The sequence below is a fragment of the Lolium perenne genome, chromosome 5 (assembly GCF_019359855.2).
Source record: "Lolium perenne isolate Kyuss_39 chromosome 5, Kyuss_2.0, whole genome shotgun sequence".
Lineage (NCBI taxonomy): Eukaryota > Viridiplantae > Streptophyta > Magnoliopsida > Poales > Poaceae > Lolium > Lolium perenne.
This window is the reverse complement of record NC_067248.2, coordinates 34,009,769-34,021,123: the sequence shown is the minus strand read 5'-3', so window position 1 is coordinate 34,021,123 and position 11,355 is coordinate 34,009,769. Positions and strand designations below refer to the sequence as shown.

Below are 11,355 nucleotides of genomic sequence, written 5' to 3'. Positions count from 1 at the left end.
ATTAAGCTCTTGCATCATATGCTTTGCACCCATTAATGAAGAAATACATAGAGCATGCTAAAATTTGGTTTGCATATTTGGTTTCTCTAAGGTCTAGATAATTTCTAGTATTGAGTTTGAACAACAAGGAAGACGGTGTAGAGTCTTATAATGTTTTCAATATGTCTTTTATGTGAGTTTTGCTGCACCGGTTCATCCTTGTGTTTGTTTCAAATAAGTCTTTCTAGCCTAAACCTTGTATCGAGAGGGAATACTTCTCATGCATCCAAAATACTTGAGCCAACCACTATGCCATTTGTGTCCACCATACCTACCTACTACATGGTATTTTCCGCCATTCCAAAGTAAATTGCTTGAGTGCTACCTTTAAAATTTCATCATTCACCTTTGCAATATATAGCTCATGGGACAAATAGCTTAAAAACTATTGTGGTATTGAATATGTAATTATGCACTTTATCTCTTATTAAGTTGCTTGTTGTGCAATAACCATGTTCACTGGGGACGCCATCAACTACTCATTGTTGAATTTCATGTGAGTTGCTATGCATGTCCGTCTTGTCTGAAGTAAGAGCGATCTACCACCCTATGGTTAAGCATGCATATTGTTAGAGAAGAACATTGGGCCGCTAACTAAAGCCATGATCCATGGTGGAAGTTTCAGTTTTGGACATATATCCTCAATCTCAAATGAGAAAATTATTAATTGTTGCTACATGCTTATGCATAAAAGAGGAGTCCATTATCTGTTGTCTATGTTGTCCCGGTATGGATGTCTAAGTTGAAGAATAATCAATAGCGAGAAATCCAATGCGAGCTTTCTCCTTAGACCTTTGTACAGGCGGCATAGAGGTACCCCTTTGTGACACTTGGTCAAAACATGTGCATTGTGATGATCCGGTAGTCCAAGCTAATTAGGACAAGGTGCGGGCACTATTAGTACACTATGCATGAGGCTTGCAACTTGTAAGATATAATTTACATGATACATATGCTTTATTACTACCGTTGACAAAATTGTTTCATGTTTTCAAAATCAAAGCTCTAGCACAAATATAGCAATCGATGCTTTTCCTCTATGGAGGACCATTCTTTTACTTTCAATGTTGAGTCAGTTCACCTATTTCTCTCCACCTCAAGAAGCAAACACTTGTGTGAACTGTGCATTGATTCCTACATACTTGCTTATTGCACTTATTATATTACTCTATGTTGACAATATCCATGAGATATACATGTTACAAGTTGAAAGCAACCGCTGAAACTTGATCTTCTTTTGTGTTGCTTCAATGCCTTTACTTTGAATTATTGCTTTATGAGTTAACTCTTATGCAAGACTTAATTGATGCTTGTCTTGAAGTGCTATTCATGAAAAGTCTTTGCTTTATGATTCACTTGTTTACTCATGTCATATACATTGTTTTGATCGCTGCATTCACTACATATGCTTTACAAATAGTATGATCAAGATTATGATGGCATGTCACTCCAGAAATTATCCGTGTTATCGTTTTACCTGCTCGGGACGAGCAGAACTAAGCTTGGGGATGCTGATACGTCTCCGACGTATCGATAATTTCTTATGTTCCATGCCACATTATTGATGTTATCTACATGTTTTATGCACACTTTATGTCATATTCGTGCATTTTACGGAACTAACCTATTAACAAGATGCCGAAGTGCCGATTCTTGTTTCTGCTGTTTTTGGTTTCAGAAATCCTAGTAAGGAAATATTCTCGGAATTGGACGAAATCAACGCCCAGGGGCCTATTTTTCCACGAAGCTTCCAGAAGTCCGAAGACGAAACGAAGAGGGGCCACGAGGCAGCCAGAGCATAGGCGGCGCGGCCCTGCCACGGCCGCGCGGCCCTATGGTCTGGGCCCCTCGCGCCGCCTCTTGACCTACCCTTCCGCCTACTTAAAGCCTCCGTGACGAAACCCCCAGTGCACCGAGAGCCACGATACGGAAAACCTTCCGAGACGCCGCCAACGCCGATCCCATCTCGGGGGATCCAGGAGATCGCCTCCGGCACCCTGCGGAGAGGGGAATCATCTCCCGGAGGACTCTACGCCGCCATGGTCGCCTCCGGTGTGATGTGTGAGTAGTCTACCCCTGGACTATGGGTCCATAGCAGTAGCTAGATGGTTGTCTTCTCCCCATTGTGCTATCATTGTCGGATCTTGTGAGCTGCCTAACATGATCAAGATCATCTATCTGTAATTCTATATGTTGCGTTTGTTGGGATCCGATGAATAGAGAATACTTGTTATGTTGATTATCAAAGTTATATCTATGTGTTGCTTATGATCTTGCATGCTCTCCGTTACTAGTAGATGCTCTGGCCAAGTAGATGCTTGTAACTCCAAGAGGGAGTATTTATGCTCGATAGTGGGTTCATGCCTGCATTGACACAGGGACAGTGTGAGAAAGTTCTAAGGTTGTGTTGTGCTGTTGCCACTAGGGATAAAACATTGATGCTATGTCTAAGGATGTAGTTGTTGATTACATTACGCACCATACTTAATGCAATTGTCTGTTGCTTTGCAACTTAATACTAGAGGGGGTTCGGATGATAACCTGAAGGTGGACTTTTTAGGCATAGATGCAGTTGGATGGCGGTCTATGTACTTTGTCGTAATGCCCAATTAAATCTCACTATACTCATCATGATATGTATGTGCATGGTCATGCTCTCTTTATTTGTCAATTGCCCAACTGTAATTTGTTCACCCAACATGCTGTTTGTCTTATGGGAGAGACACCTCTAGTGAACTGTGGACCCCAGTCCAATTCTCTTTACTGAAATACAATCTACTGCAATACTTGTTCTACTGTTTTCTGCAAACAATCATCTTCCACACAATACGGTTAATCCTTTGTTACAGCAAGCCGGTGAGATTGACAACCTCACTGTTTCGTTGGGGCAAAGTACTTTGGTTGTGTTGTGCAGGTTCCACATTGGCGCCGGAATCCCTGGTGTTGCGCCGCACTACATCCCGCCGCCATCAACCTTCAACGTGCTTCTTGGCTCCTCCTGGTTCGATAAACCTTGGTTTCTTTCTGAGGGAAAACTTGCTGTTGTGCGCATCATACCTTCCTCTTGGGGTTCCCAACGAACGTGTGAGTTACACGCCATCAATGCATCATACCATTCATGTTTTATCTAACAAAATAAAAAATATATTTTATAACCCTCTCTTGTCTATTCTTTTAAAGAAAACCCTACTCTATTATCCCCTCTCATATTTCTTATTTTATAATTAAGTTCTTCCAACCAATAAATTCTTGAATATAAATGTGCTTTGTTTTGATTACAAATAAAGTAAATATTTTAAAACTATTTTTGTTTCTTGCTCTCATCCCTGCTTAAAATTTAAATCTGAAAAGGAGTATGTTTTCAAAAGGTTTAAATAAAAAGAGAAAACCCCCTTCCCTCTATCCCTTGGGCCTCTCTCTCTTCCCTGGCTCTCTTCCTTTCTTCCCCCGCGCAGCCCAGCTCAGCCTCGGCCCAGCTCGACCTCCCCAACGTTTTGGCCCGTACCCCTTCGTGGGAAAAGAATCTCCTCCACCTTGTCGTCTTTCTCCTTCCTCACGCAGAGAGTGTGAGCAAACTCGCTCACGTCACACCGCACCACGCCGCGGCCACCTTTCCTCCCTTCTTATCCCCTCCTCGAGGCCCCTGGAAAACCCTAGATCCATCTCCTTTCCTCCCTTGTGCCACCGCCACTATTTTTCTCCCCTTCCTCACGTTTTCTGCCAGCACCGAGAGCCTCCGTTCAACCTCGCCATGGCGCCACCGTCTCAGGCCTCCCCTCGACGATCTAAAGCCACCGGTGGGTGCACCTCTTTCTCCTCTACCTCGTGCTGCAAGGAATCGAGCCCGGGTGCTCTCAGATGCCGCCAATTCGCCGTTCCCTTCTTCATCTCCGGCGAGGAAAACGCCGAATTCCGGCCACCGTGGACCTTCTCCGCCCCTTCTGAGCACGTCATCAGATTCCTGGTGAGCACGCGCATCTCCCATGCCTCTGCTCGCTTCCTATCTCCCCCTCTAGCATCTCCTCACCCCGATGCCGACACCGTTCGCCGCAGATCATCGCGCCGCCGCTCTCCGGCGACCTCCTCCTGGCGGCGCCGCCTCCAGATGGTTCACGCCGCCGAGCCGAGGCCGCGACACCCTTCCTCGCTTCCTGGAGACCTCCTCACCGCCCGCGCCGCGCGACGTCCGTCCGTGGTCACCGCCTCTGTCTGGAACGCTCGCGGCATCGTCCTGGCATCGAACAGCTTCAGTGCGTGCGTGGACGCTCCGCCAGCGTGGCGGCCACGTCATCGCCGGACCCCACACGCCAGCCTCACGGGCTAGCCCTATGCCCGGTGAGAAAACCCCCACCCCCTCAGATCTGTAACTTTGCATCCGGCCCCCTGCCTGTTTTGTTTTATTAACCCGCAGCCCCAGCGCTGCTGATTTTCAGCATAACCCCCTAAAACTTTGTGAATCTAACCCGGGGTCCTTCCCCTGGATAGATTTTGTTTTTCGGGTCCTTTCCCAATTAAATAAAACATGTTTATCTATTTCTAAATAACTAAAACTTAATCTGTTAATAACTTTTAAATGGTAATTTGAAATGAAATATTTTATATATGAAAATTGATCAGAAAAATATGATGAACATGAATATGCCATCCATTCATCTGTTTGCATCTCGCATCATGTCGCTCGTTGATAGTCGTGCATGTTCACCTAACATATATGCGGAGTATTTCGGATACCGACTATGGTTTTCCCCGCTCCGTTTAATTTTGATGTAGCGCACCCCTTCCATGTCTTGCCATGCTAATCAACACTTAACTTTGCCGGTAGAAAATGCAACTCCAAAATTGTTTGACCGGGGTTCCGACTCCGATTAAATGGGATAATTGCATCGCACCATCTATGCCATGTCATGCATATCATCTTGAACATGCTGGATCTTCTTTACCCGTAGTAGTAAGACTTGCATCCGTTGTTTGTCCAGCATTTGTGTCTTCCCGGATAGGATCACGAAGTGGTGTGGTGAGATACGACAAGTTCTCCGGATGTTCCTCGGCAAGCTTTAACAGGCAAGCATTTCCCCTATACTCCTGTCCCTGCAGGAGTCGCTCACCTATTTTATTTTGCCTTCTCCCTCATGCTATCCTTGAGTTGCGTTCTTGTCACGTGTCCCTTTCACTTGTTACCTCAAGCAGCCCATATTGCCTCCACCAACCTCCTACGGCTATTGTTTGGTTATCGGGTCTGCCTTGCGAGTCGTAGTGCATGCTAGTGTTGTTTATCTCGTTACCGTTGTTGTTATCTTATCGTGTTATATGTTGGGAAGAATCATGGTTACTTTAGTTGTTGATAAATGTTTAACGGAAGCATCGGCGGGTCAACTGATCGTTTTGTGACGGCTCACTTGTGTTTCCTAAATATCTTAGGACCCCGAGTTCTTCTTATCTGTTCCGAGACTGAGCGCTCTAACCACACGTGGGTATGCTTACCGGGTCTCCCCTCGACCACTGCCGGAATCTACAGCTTTGTCCCGTGGCCACAATTAGTTTGAATGTTTTGTTTCTCTCGGGCGTGCAAGCATGTTTCTTTGTGGTCAGATGATACGATGTTACTTTTGGGGAAGCCGTGTGCCTTGTAACCCCGTTGTCTCTTGCACGTCCGTAGGTTGCGGAGCCGCTGCGAAGTGGTCATCCCGCTGGGCACTGATCACCTAGTACGCTGACGCAATAGCTGAGTCCGCTTCGGAGCACGGCCGGACTCTGATACGGGTTTAACTTAGTTAGGTGGCTTCCTGGACATTGTTGTGGTGAAGGAGAGTGCGTGTCGTGATATCCACCTGTCGTAAGTGGGTTGATCGTGCGTGTGGGCACATTTGGGCACCCCTCAGGGTTACAATCTTATCGATAAGCCGCGTCCGCGGTTATGGACGACTTGGAGCTGTATGACTCGACCATAGACAACTTACACCTGTTGTTTCAATCATAATAACTTGCGTAGTAAGTTAGCATAACTTCAATAACAAATGGGTAAAACTTGACAACCGTGTGAGTGCCTTCGCCAGTACTTCTTTGCGAAGGGGGAAAACATCGGCCGTGTTATGTTTGCAGAGTATAGAACTGTTAGTTTATGCGCTCTCTCACCTTCTCTGATTAGACGAATGTTGTAGAGTGTCTCTATAGGTTTTTAGTGCTTGCGCGCTGCCGCTTAACTCCACCATATTGCCCATGACATTCCTCTTACGTCCTCTAAGTCCCCTGCGTGCCTCAAGTACAAAGGACGACTGGTTGACGAATGCTTATACGTCTTGAAGTCTTGTTAAGTACGAACCCGTACTTATTGCTGCTTCTACGGGATATAACCGGGCAGGTATGAAGATACGTTCGATGAAGACGACGTTAGCAAGGTCACCCTTCCAGCTTGGCCTGGGCAGGGTTATGGACGCCACTGGATATCTTCAGGACTCTTAGTCCAATTTGTATCTTGTCCGTACTCGGATGTATTCCATCTTCTGTATGATTTCGATCTTTGTATTGTATATTTGTATCTTGACTCGTTGGAGTCGTTGTTGTAATATATATATCATGTGGGCTCTATTGTAAACCTGTTGTAATGTTACTACTCGTGGTAATTCCTCTGGCATCACGTGTGCTTTGTCGTGCACGTCGTGTCGGAGGGCGTGTCGGAATCGATATCGTGCGGATTTCGGCGGGAACGCTGGGATCCTCAGGGTACCGGTTCCGGGGCGTCACAAGTTGGTATCAGAGCTCAGGTTGACGGTACCTCACAAGTTGGTATCAGAGCCTCAGGTTTGACGGTACCCCACTAGTCCAGCCTATAGGATAACCTTGCCGACGGACGTTAGTGTCAAAACCTATTTTCTGAAAACTCGTTGGATAGATCTGATTAGCTCTATTTTTCTCCTTATCCCTCTTCTTTCTCTTCTTACCTATGCGAGTTTTGAGTATCCTTCCTTATCTGAGTTTTCTGAGTCTTAGGTTCCCACGCGGGTTGGACGATCTTTGCCCCTCACCTTTTAGGTCCGATCTTCGGAGGTCCCGACAAAAGCGCATCATCATCAGCGGAACACCGACTTCTTGTTGGTGGTGTCGACCGATCAACATGGAGCAAGAACTTTTCTTAGTGGTGTCGAGGAGATCGACACGTCGCTTGAAGATCCGATAGTTTACCTCTCTCCCCCCCCCCCCCCCCCGTACCGTGGCGTGGAACCTCTGGGCGAGGTCCCTTGTTAGTGGTGTCGTTTGTAACGACCCGGAAAAATCCATATATTAGATTTTTCACCGCTGCCTGTTTTTCCGTGTCGTTCCAAGTTCATCATGGCATATGCATCATACCATTCATGTTTTATCTACCAAAATAAAAAATTTATTTTATAACCCTCTCTTGTCTATTCTTTTAAAGAAAACCCTACTCTATTATCCCCTCTCATATTTCTTATTTTATAATTAAGTTCTTCCAACCAATAAATTCTTGAATATAAATGTGCTTTGTTTTGATTACAAATAAAGTAAATATTTTAAAACTATTTTTGTTTCTTGCTCTCATCCCTGCTTAAAATTTAAATCTGAAAAGGAGTATGTTTTCAAAAGGTTTAAATAAAAAGAGAAAACCCCCTTCCCTCTATCCCTTGGGCCTCTCTCTCTCCCCTGGCTCTCTTCCTTTCTTCCCCCGCGCAGCCCAGCTCAGCCTCGGCCCAGCTCCACCTCCCGAACGTTTTGGCCCGTACCCCTTCGTGGGAAAAGAATCTCCTCCACCTTGTCGTCTTTCTCCTTCCTCACGCAGAGAGCGTGAGCAAACTCGCTCACGTCACACCGCACCACGCCGCGGCCACCTTTCCTCCCTTCTTATCCCCTCCTCGAGGCCCCTGGAAAACCCTAGATCCATCTCCTTTCCTCCCTTGTGCCACCGCCACTATTTTTCTCCCCTTCCTCACGTTTTCTGCCAGCACCGAGAGCCTCCGTTCAACCTCGCCATGGCGCCACCGTCTCAGGCCTCCCCTCGACGATCTAAAGCCACCGGCGGGTGCACCTCTTTCTCCTCTACCTTGTGCTGCAAGGAATCGAGCCCGGGTGCTCTCAGATGCCGCCAATTCGTCGTTCCCTTCTTCATCTCCGGTGAGGAAAACGCCGAATTCCGGCCACCGTGGACCTTCTCCGCCCCTTCTGAGCACGTCATCAGATTCCTGGTGAGCACGCGCATCTCCCATGCCTCTGCTCTCTTCCTATCTCCCCCTCTAGCATCTCCTCACCCCGATGCCGACACCGTTCGCCGCAGATCATCGCGCCGCCGCTCTCCGGCGACCTCCTCCTGGCGGCACCGCCTCCAGATGGTTCACGCCGCCGAGCCGAGGCCGCGACACCCTTCCTCGCTTCCTGGAGACCTCCTCACCGCCCGCGCCGCGCGACGTCCGTCCGTGGTCACCGCCTCTGTCTGGAACGCGCGCGGCATCGTCCTGGCATCGAACAGCTTCAGTGCGTGCGTGGACGCTCCGCCAGCGTGGCGGCCACGTCATCGCCGGACCCCACACGCCAGCCTCACGGGCTAGCCCTATGCCCGGTGAGAAAACCCCCACCCCCTCAGATCTGTAACTTTGCATCCGGCCCCCTGCATGTTTTGTTTTATTAACCCGCAGCCCCAGCGCTGCTGATTTTCAGCATAACCCCCTAAAACTTTGTGAATCTAACCCGGGGTCCTTCCCCTGGATAGATTTTGTTTTTCGGGTCCTTTCCCAATTAAATAAAACATGTTTATCTATTTCTAAATAACTAAAACTTAATCTGTTAATAACTTTTAAATGGTAATTTGAAATGAAATATTTTATATATGAAAATTGATCAGAAAAATATGATGAACATGAATATGCCATCCATTCATCTGTTTGCATCTCGCATCATGTCGCTCTTTGATAGTCGTGCATGTTCACCTAACATATATGCGGAGTATTTCGGATACCGACTATGGTTTTCCCCGCTCCGTTTAATTTTGATGTAGCGCACCCCTTTCATGTCTTGCCATGCTAATCAACACTTAACTTTGCCGGTAGAAAATGCAACTCCAACCTAATTGTTTGACCGGGGTTCCGACTCCGATTAAATGGGATAATTGCATCGCACCATCTATGCCATGTCATGCATATCATCTTGAACATGCTGGATCTTCTTTATCCGTAGTAGTAAGACTTGCATCCGTTGTTTGTCCAACATTTGTGTCTTCCCGGATAGGATCGCGAAGTGGTGTGGTGAGATACGACAAGTTCTCCGGATGTTCCTCGGCAAGCTTTAACAGGCAAGCATTTCCCCTATACTCCTATCCCTGCAGGAGTCGCTCACCTAATTTATTTTGCCTTCTCCCTCATGCTATCCTTGAGTTGTGTTCTTGTCACGTGTCCCTTTCACTTGTTACCTCAAGCAGCCCATATTGCCTCCACCAACCTCCTACGGCTATTGTTTGGTTATCGGGTCTGCCTTGCGAGTCGTAGTGCATGCTAGTGTTGTTTATCTCGTTACCGTTGTTGTTACCTTATCGTGTTATATGTTGGGAAGAATCATGGTTACTTTAGTTGTTGATAAATGTTTAACGGAAGCATCGGCGGGTCAGCTGATCGTTTTGTGACGGCTCACTTGTGTTTCCTAAATATCTTAGGACCCCGAGTTCTTGTTATCTGTTCCGAGACTGAGCGCTCTAACCACACGTGGGTATGCTTACCGGGTCTCCCCTCGACCACTGCCGGAATCTAAAGCTTTGTCCCGTGGCCACAATTAGTTTGAATGTTTTGTTTCTCTCGGGCGTGCAAGCATGTTTCTTTGTGGTCAGATGATATGATGTTACTTTTGGGGAAGCCGTGTGCCTTGTAACCCCGTTGTCTCTTGCACGTCCGTAGGTTGCGGAGCCGCTGCGAAGTGGTCATCCCGCTGGGCACTGATCACCTAGTACGCTGACGCAATAGCTGAGTCCGCTTCGGAGCACGGCCGGACTCTGATACGGATTTAACTTAGTTAGGTGGCTTCCTGGACATTGTTGTGGTGAAGGAGAGTGCGTGTCGTGATATCCACCTGTCGTAAGTGGGTTGATCGTGCGTGTGGGCACATTTGGGCACCCCTGCAGGGTTACAATCTTATCGATAAGCCGCGTCCGCGGTTATGGACGACTTGGAGCTGTATGACTCGACCATAGACAACTTACACCTGTTGTTTCAATCATAATAACTTGCGTAGTAAGTTAGCATAACTTCAATAACAAATGGGTAAAACTAACCGTGTGAGTGCCTTCGCCAGTACTTCTTTGCGAAGGGGGGAAACATCGGCCGTGTTATGTTTGCAGAGTATAGAACTGTTAGTTTATGCGCTCTCTCACCTTCTCTGATTAGACGAATGTTGTAGAGTGTCTCTATAGGTTTTTAGTGCTTGCGCGCTGCGCTTAACTCCACCATATTGCCCATGACGTTCCTCTTGCGTCCTCTAAGTCCCCTGCGTGCCTCAAGTACAAAGGACGACTGGTTGACGAATGCTTATATGTCTTGAAGTCTTGTTAAGTACGAACCCGTACTTATTGCTGCTTCTACGGGATATAACCGGGCAGGTATGAAGATACGTTCGATGAAGACGACGTTAGCAAGGTTACCCTTCCGGCTTGGCCTGGGCAGGGTTATGGACGCCACTGGTTATCTTCAGGACTCTTAGTCCAATTTGTATCTTGTCCGTACTCGGATGTATTCCATCTTCTGTATGATTTGGATCTTTGTATTGTATATTTGTATCTTGACTCGTTAGAGTCGTTGTTGTAATAGATATATCTTGTGGGCTCTATTGTAAACCTGTTGTAATGTTACTACTCGTGGTAATTCCTCTGGCATCACGTGTGCTTTGTCGTGCACGTCGTGTCGGAGGGCGTGTCGGAATCGATATCGTGCGGATTTCGGCGGGATCGCTGGGATCCTCAGGGTACCGGTTCCGGGGCGTCACACCAAATATCAGGAGCAAAAAATAATCCAAGAAAAGAAATTTTATTGTACATAGAGGATGACATGCGGGTCCCATTTTGCAGCAGCGGTCTCAACGTTTCCAAGGCGGCACAGGACCAAAAGAAAAATGAAGTAGCCAGAAATCAGGGGGTGAAAAAAATCCAAGAAAAGAAAGATTTCAATTGGGCTGCATCTGGACATCTGGGCCTTCGAACTATCCTGCTGGGCCTTTTGACTCGTACAATTTCAGCCCACTCCAAAACAGGAAAGTTTGGATTTATCTAAAAAAACAGGAAAGTCCTATGCTTCGCAAAAACATAAAACAAGGAGATTCAACATATAAGTT

At 46.9% G+C, this 11,355-nt stretch overlaps 1 long non-coding RNA gene across 1 annotated transcript; it reads left to right on the top strand.

The window, feature by feature from the left end:
* Positions 1 to 9,246: 9,246 nt before the first annotated feature.
* Positions 9,247 to 10,854, top strand: LOC139830987 (uncharacterized). The gene is made up of 2 exons (XR_011744697.1): positions 9,247 to 9,334; positions 10,628 to 10,854. It is a non-coding gene; the product is annotated as an uncharacterized lncRNA (long non-coding RNA).
* Positions 10,855 to 11,355: the final 501 nt, after the last annotated feature.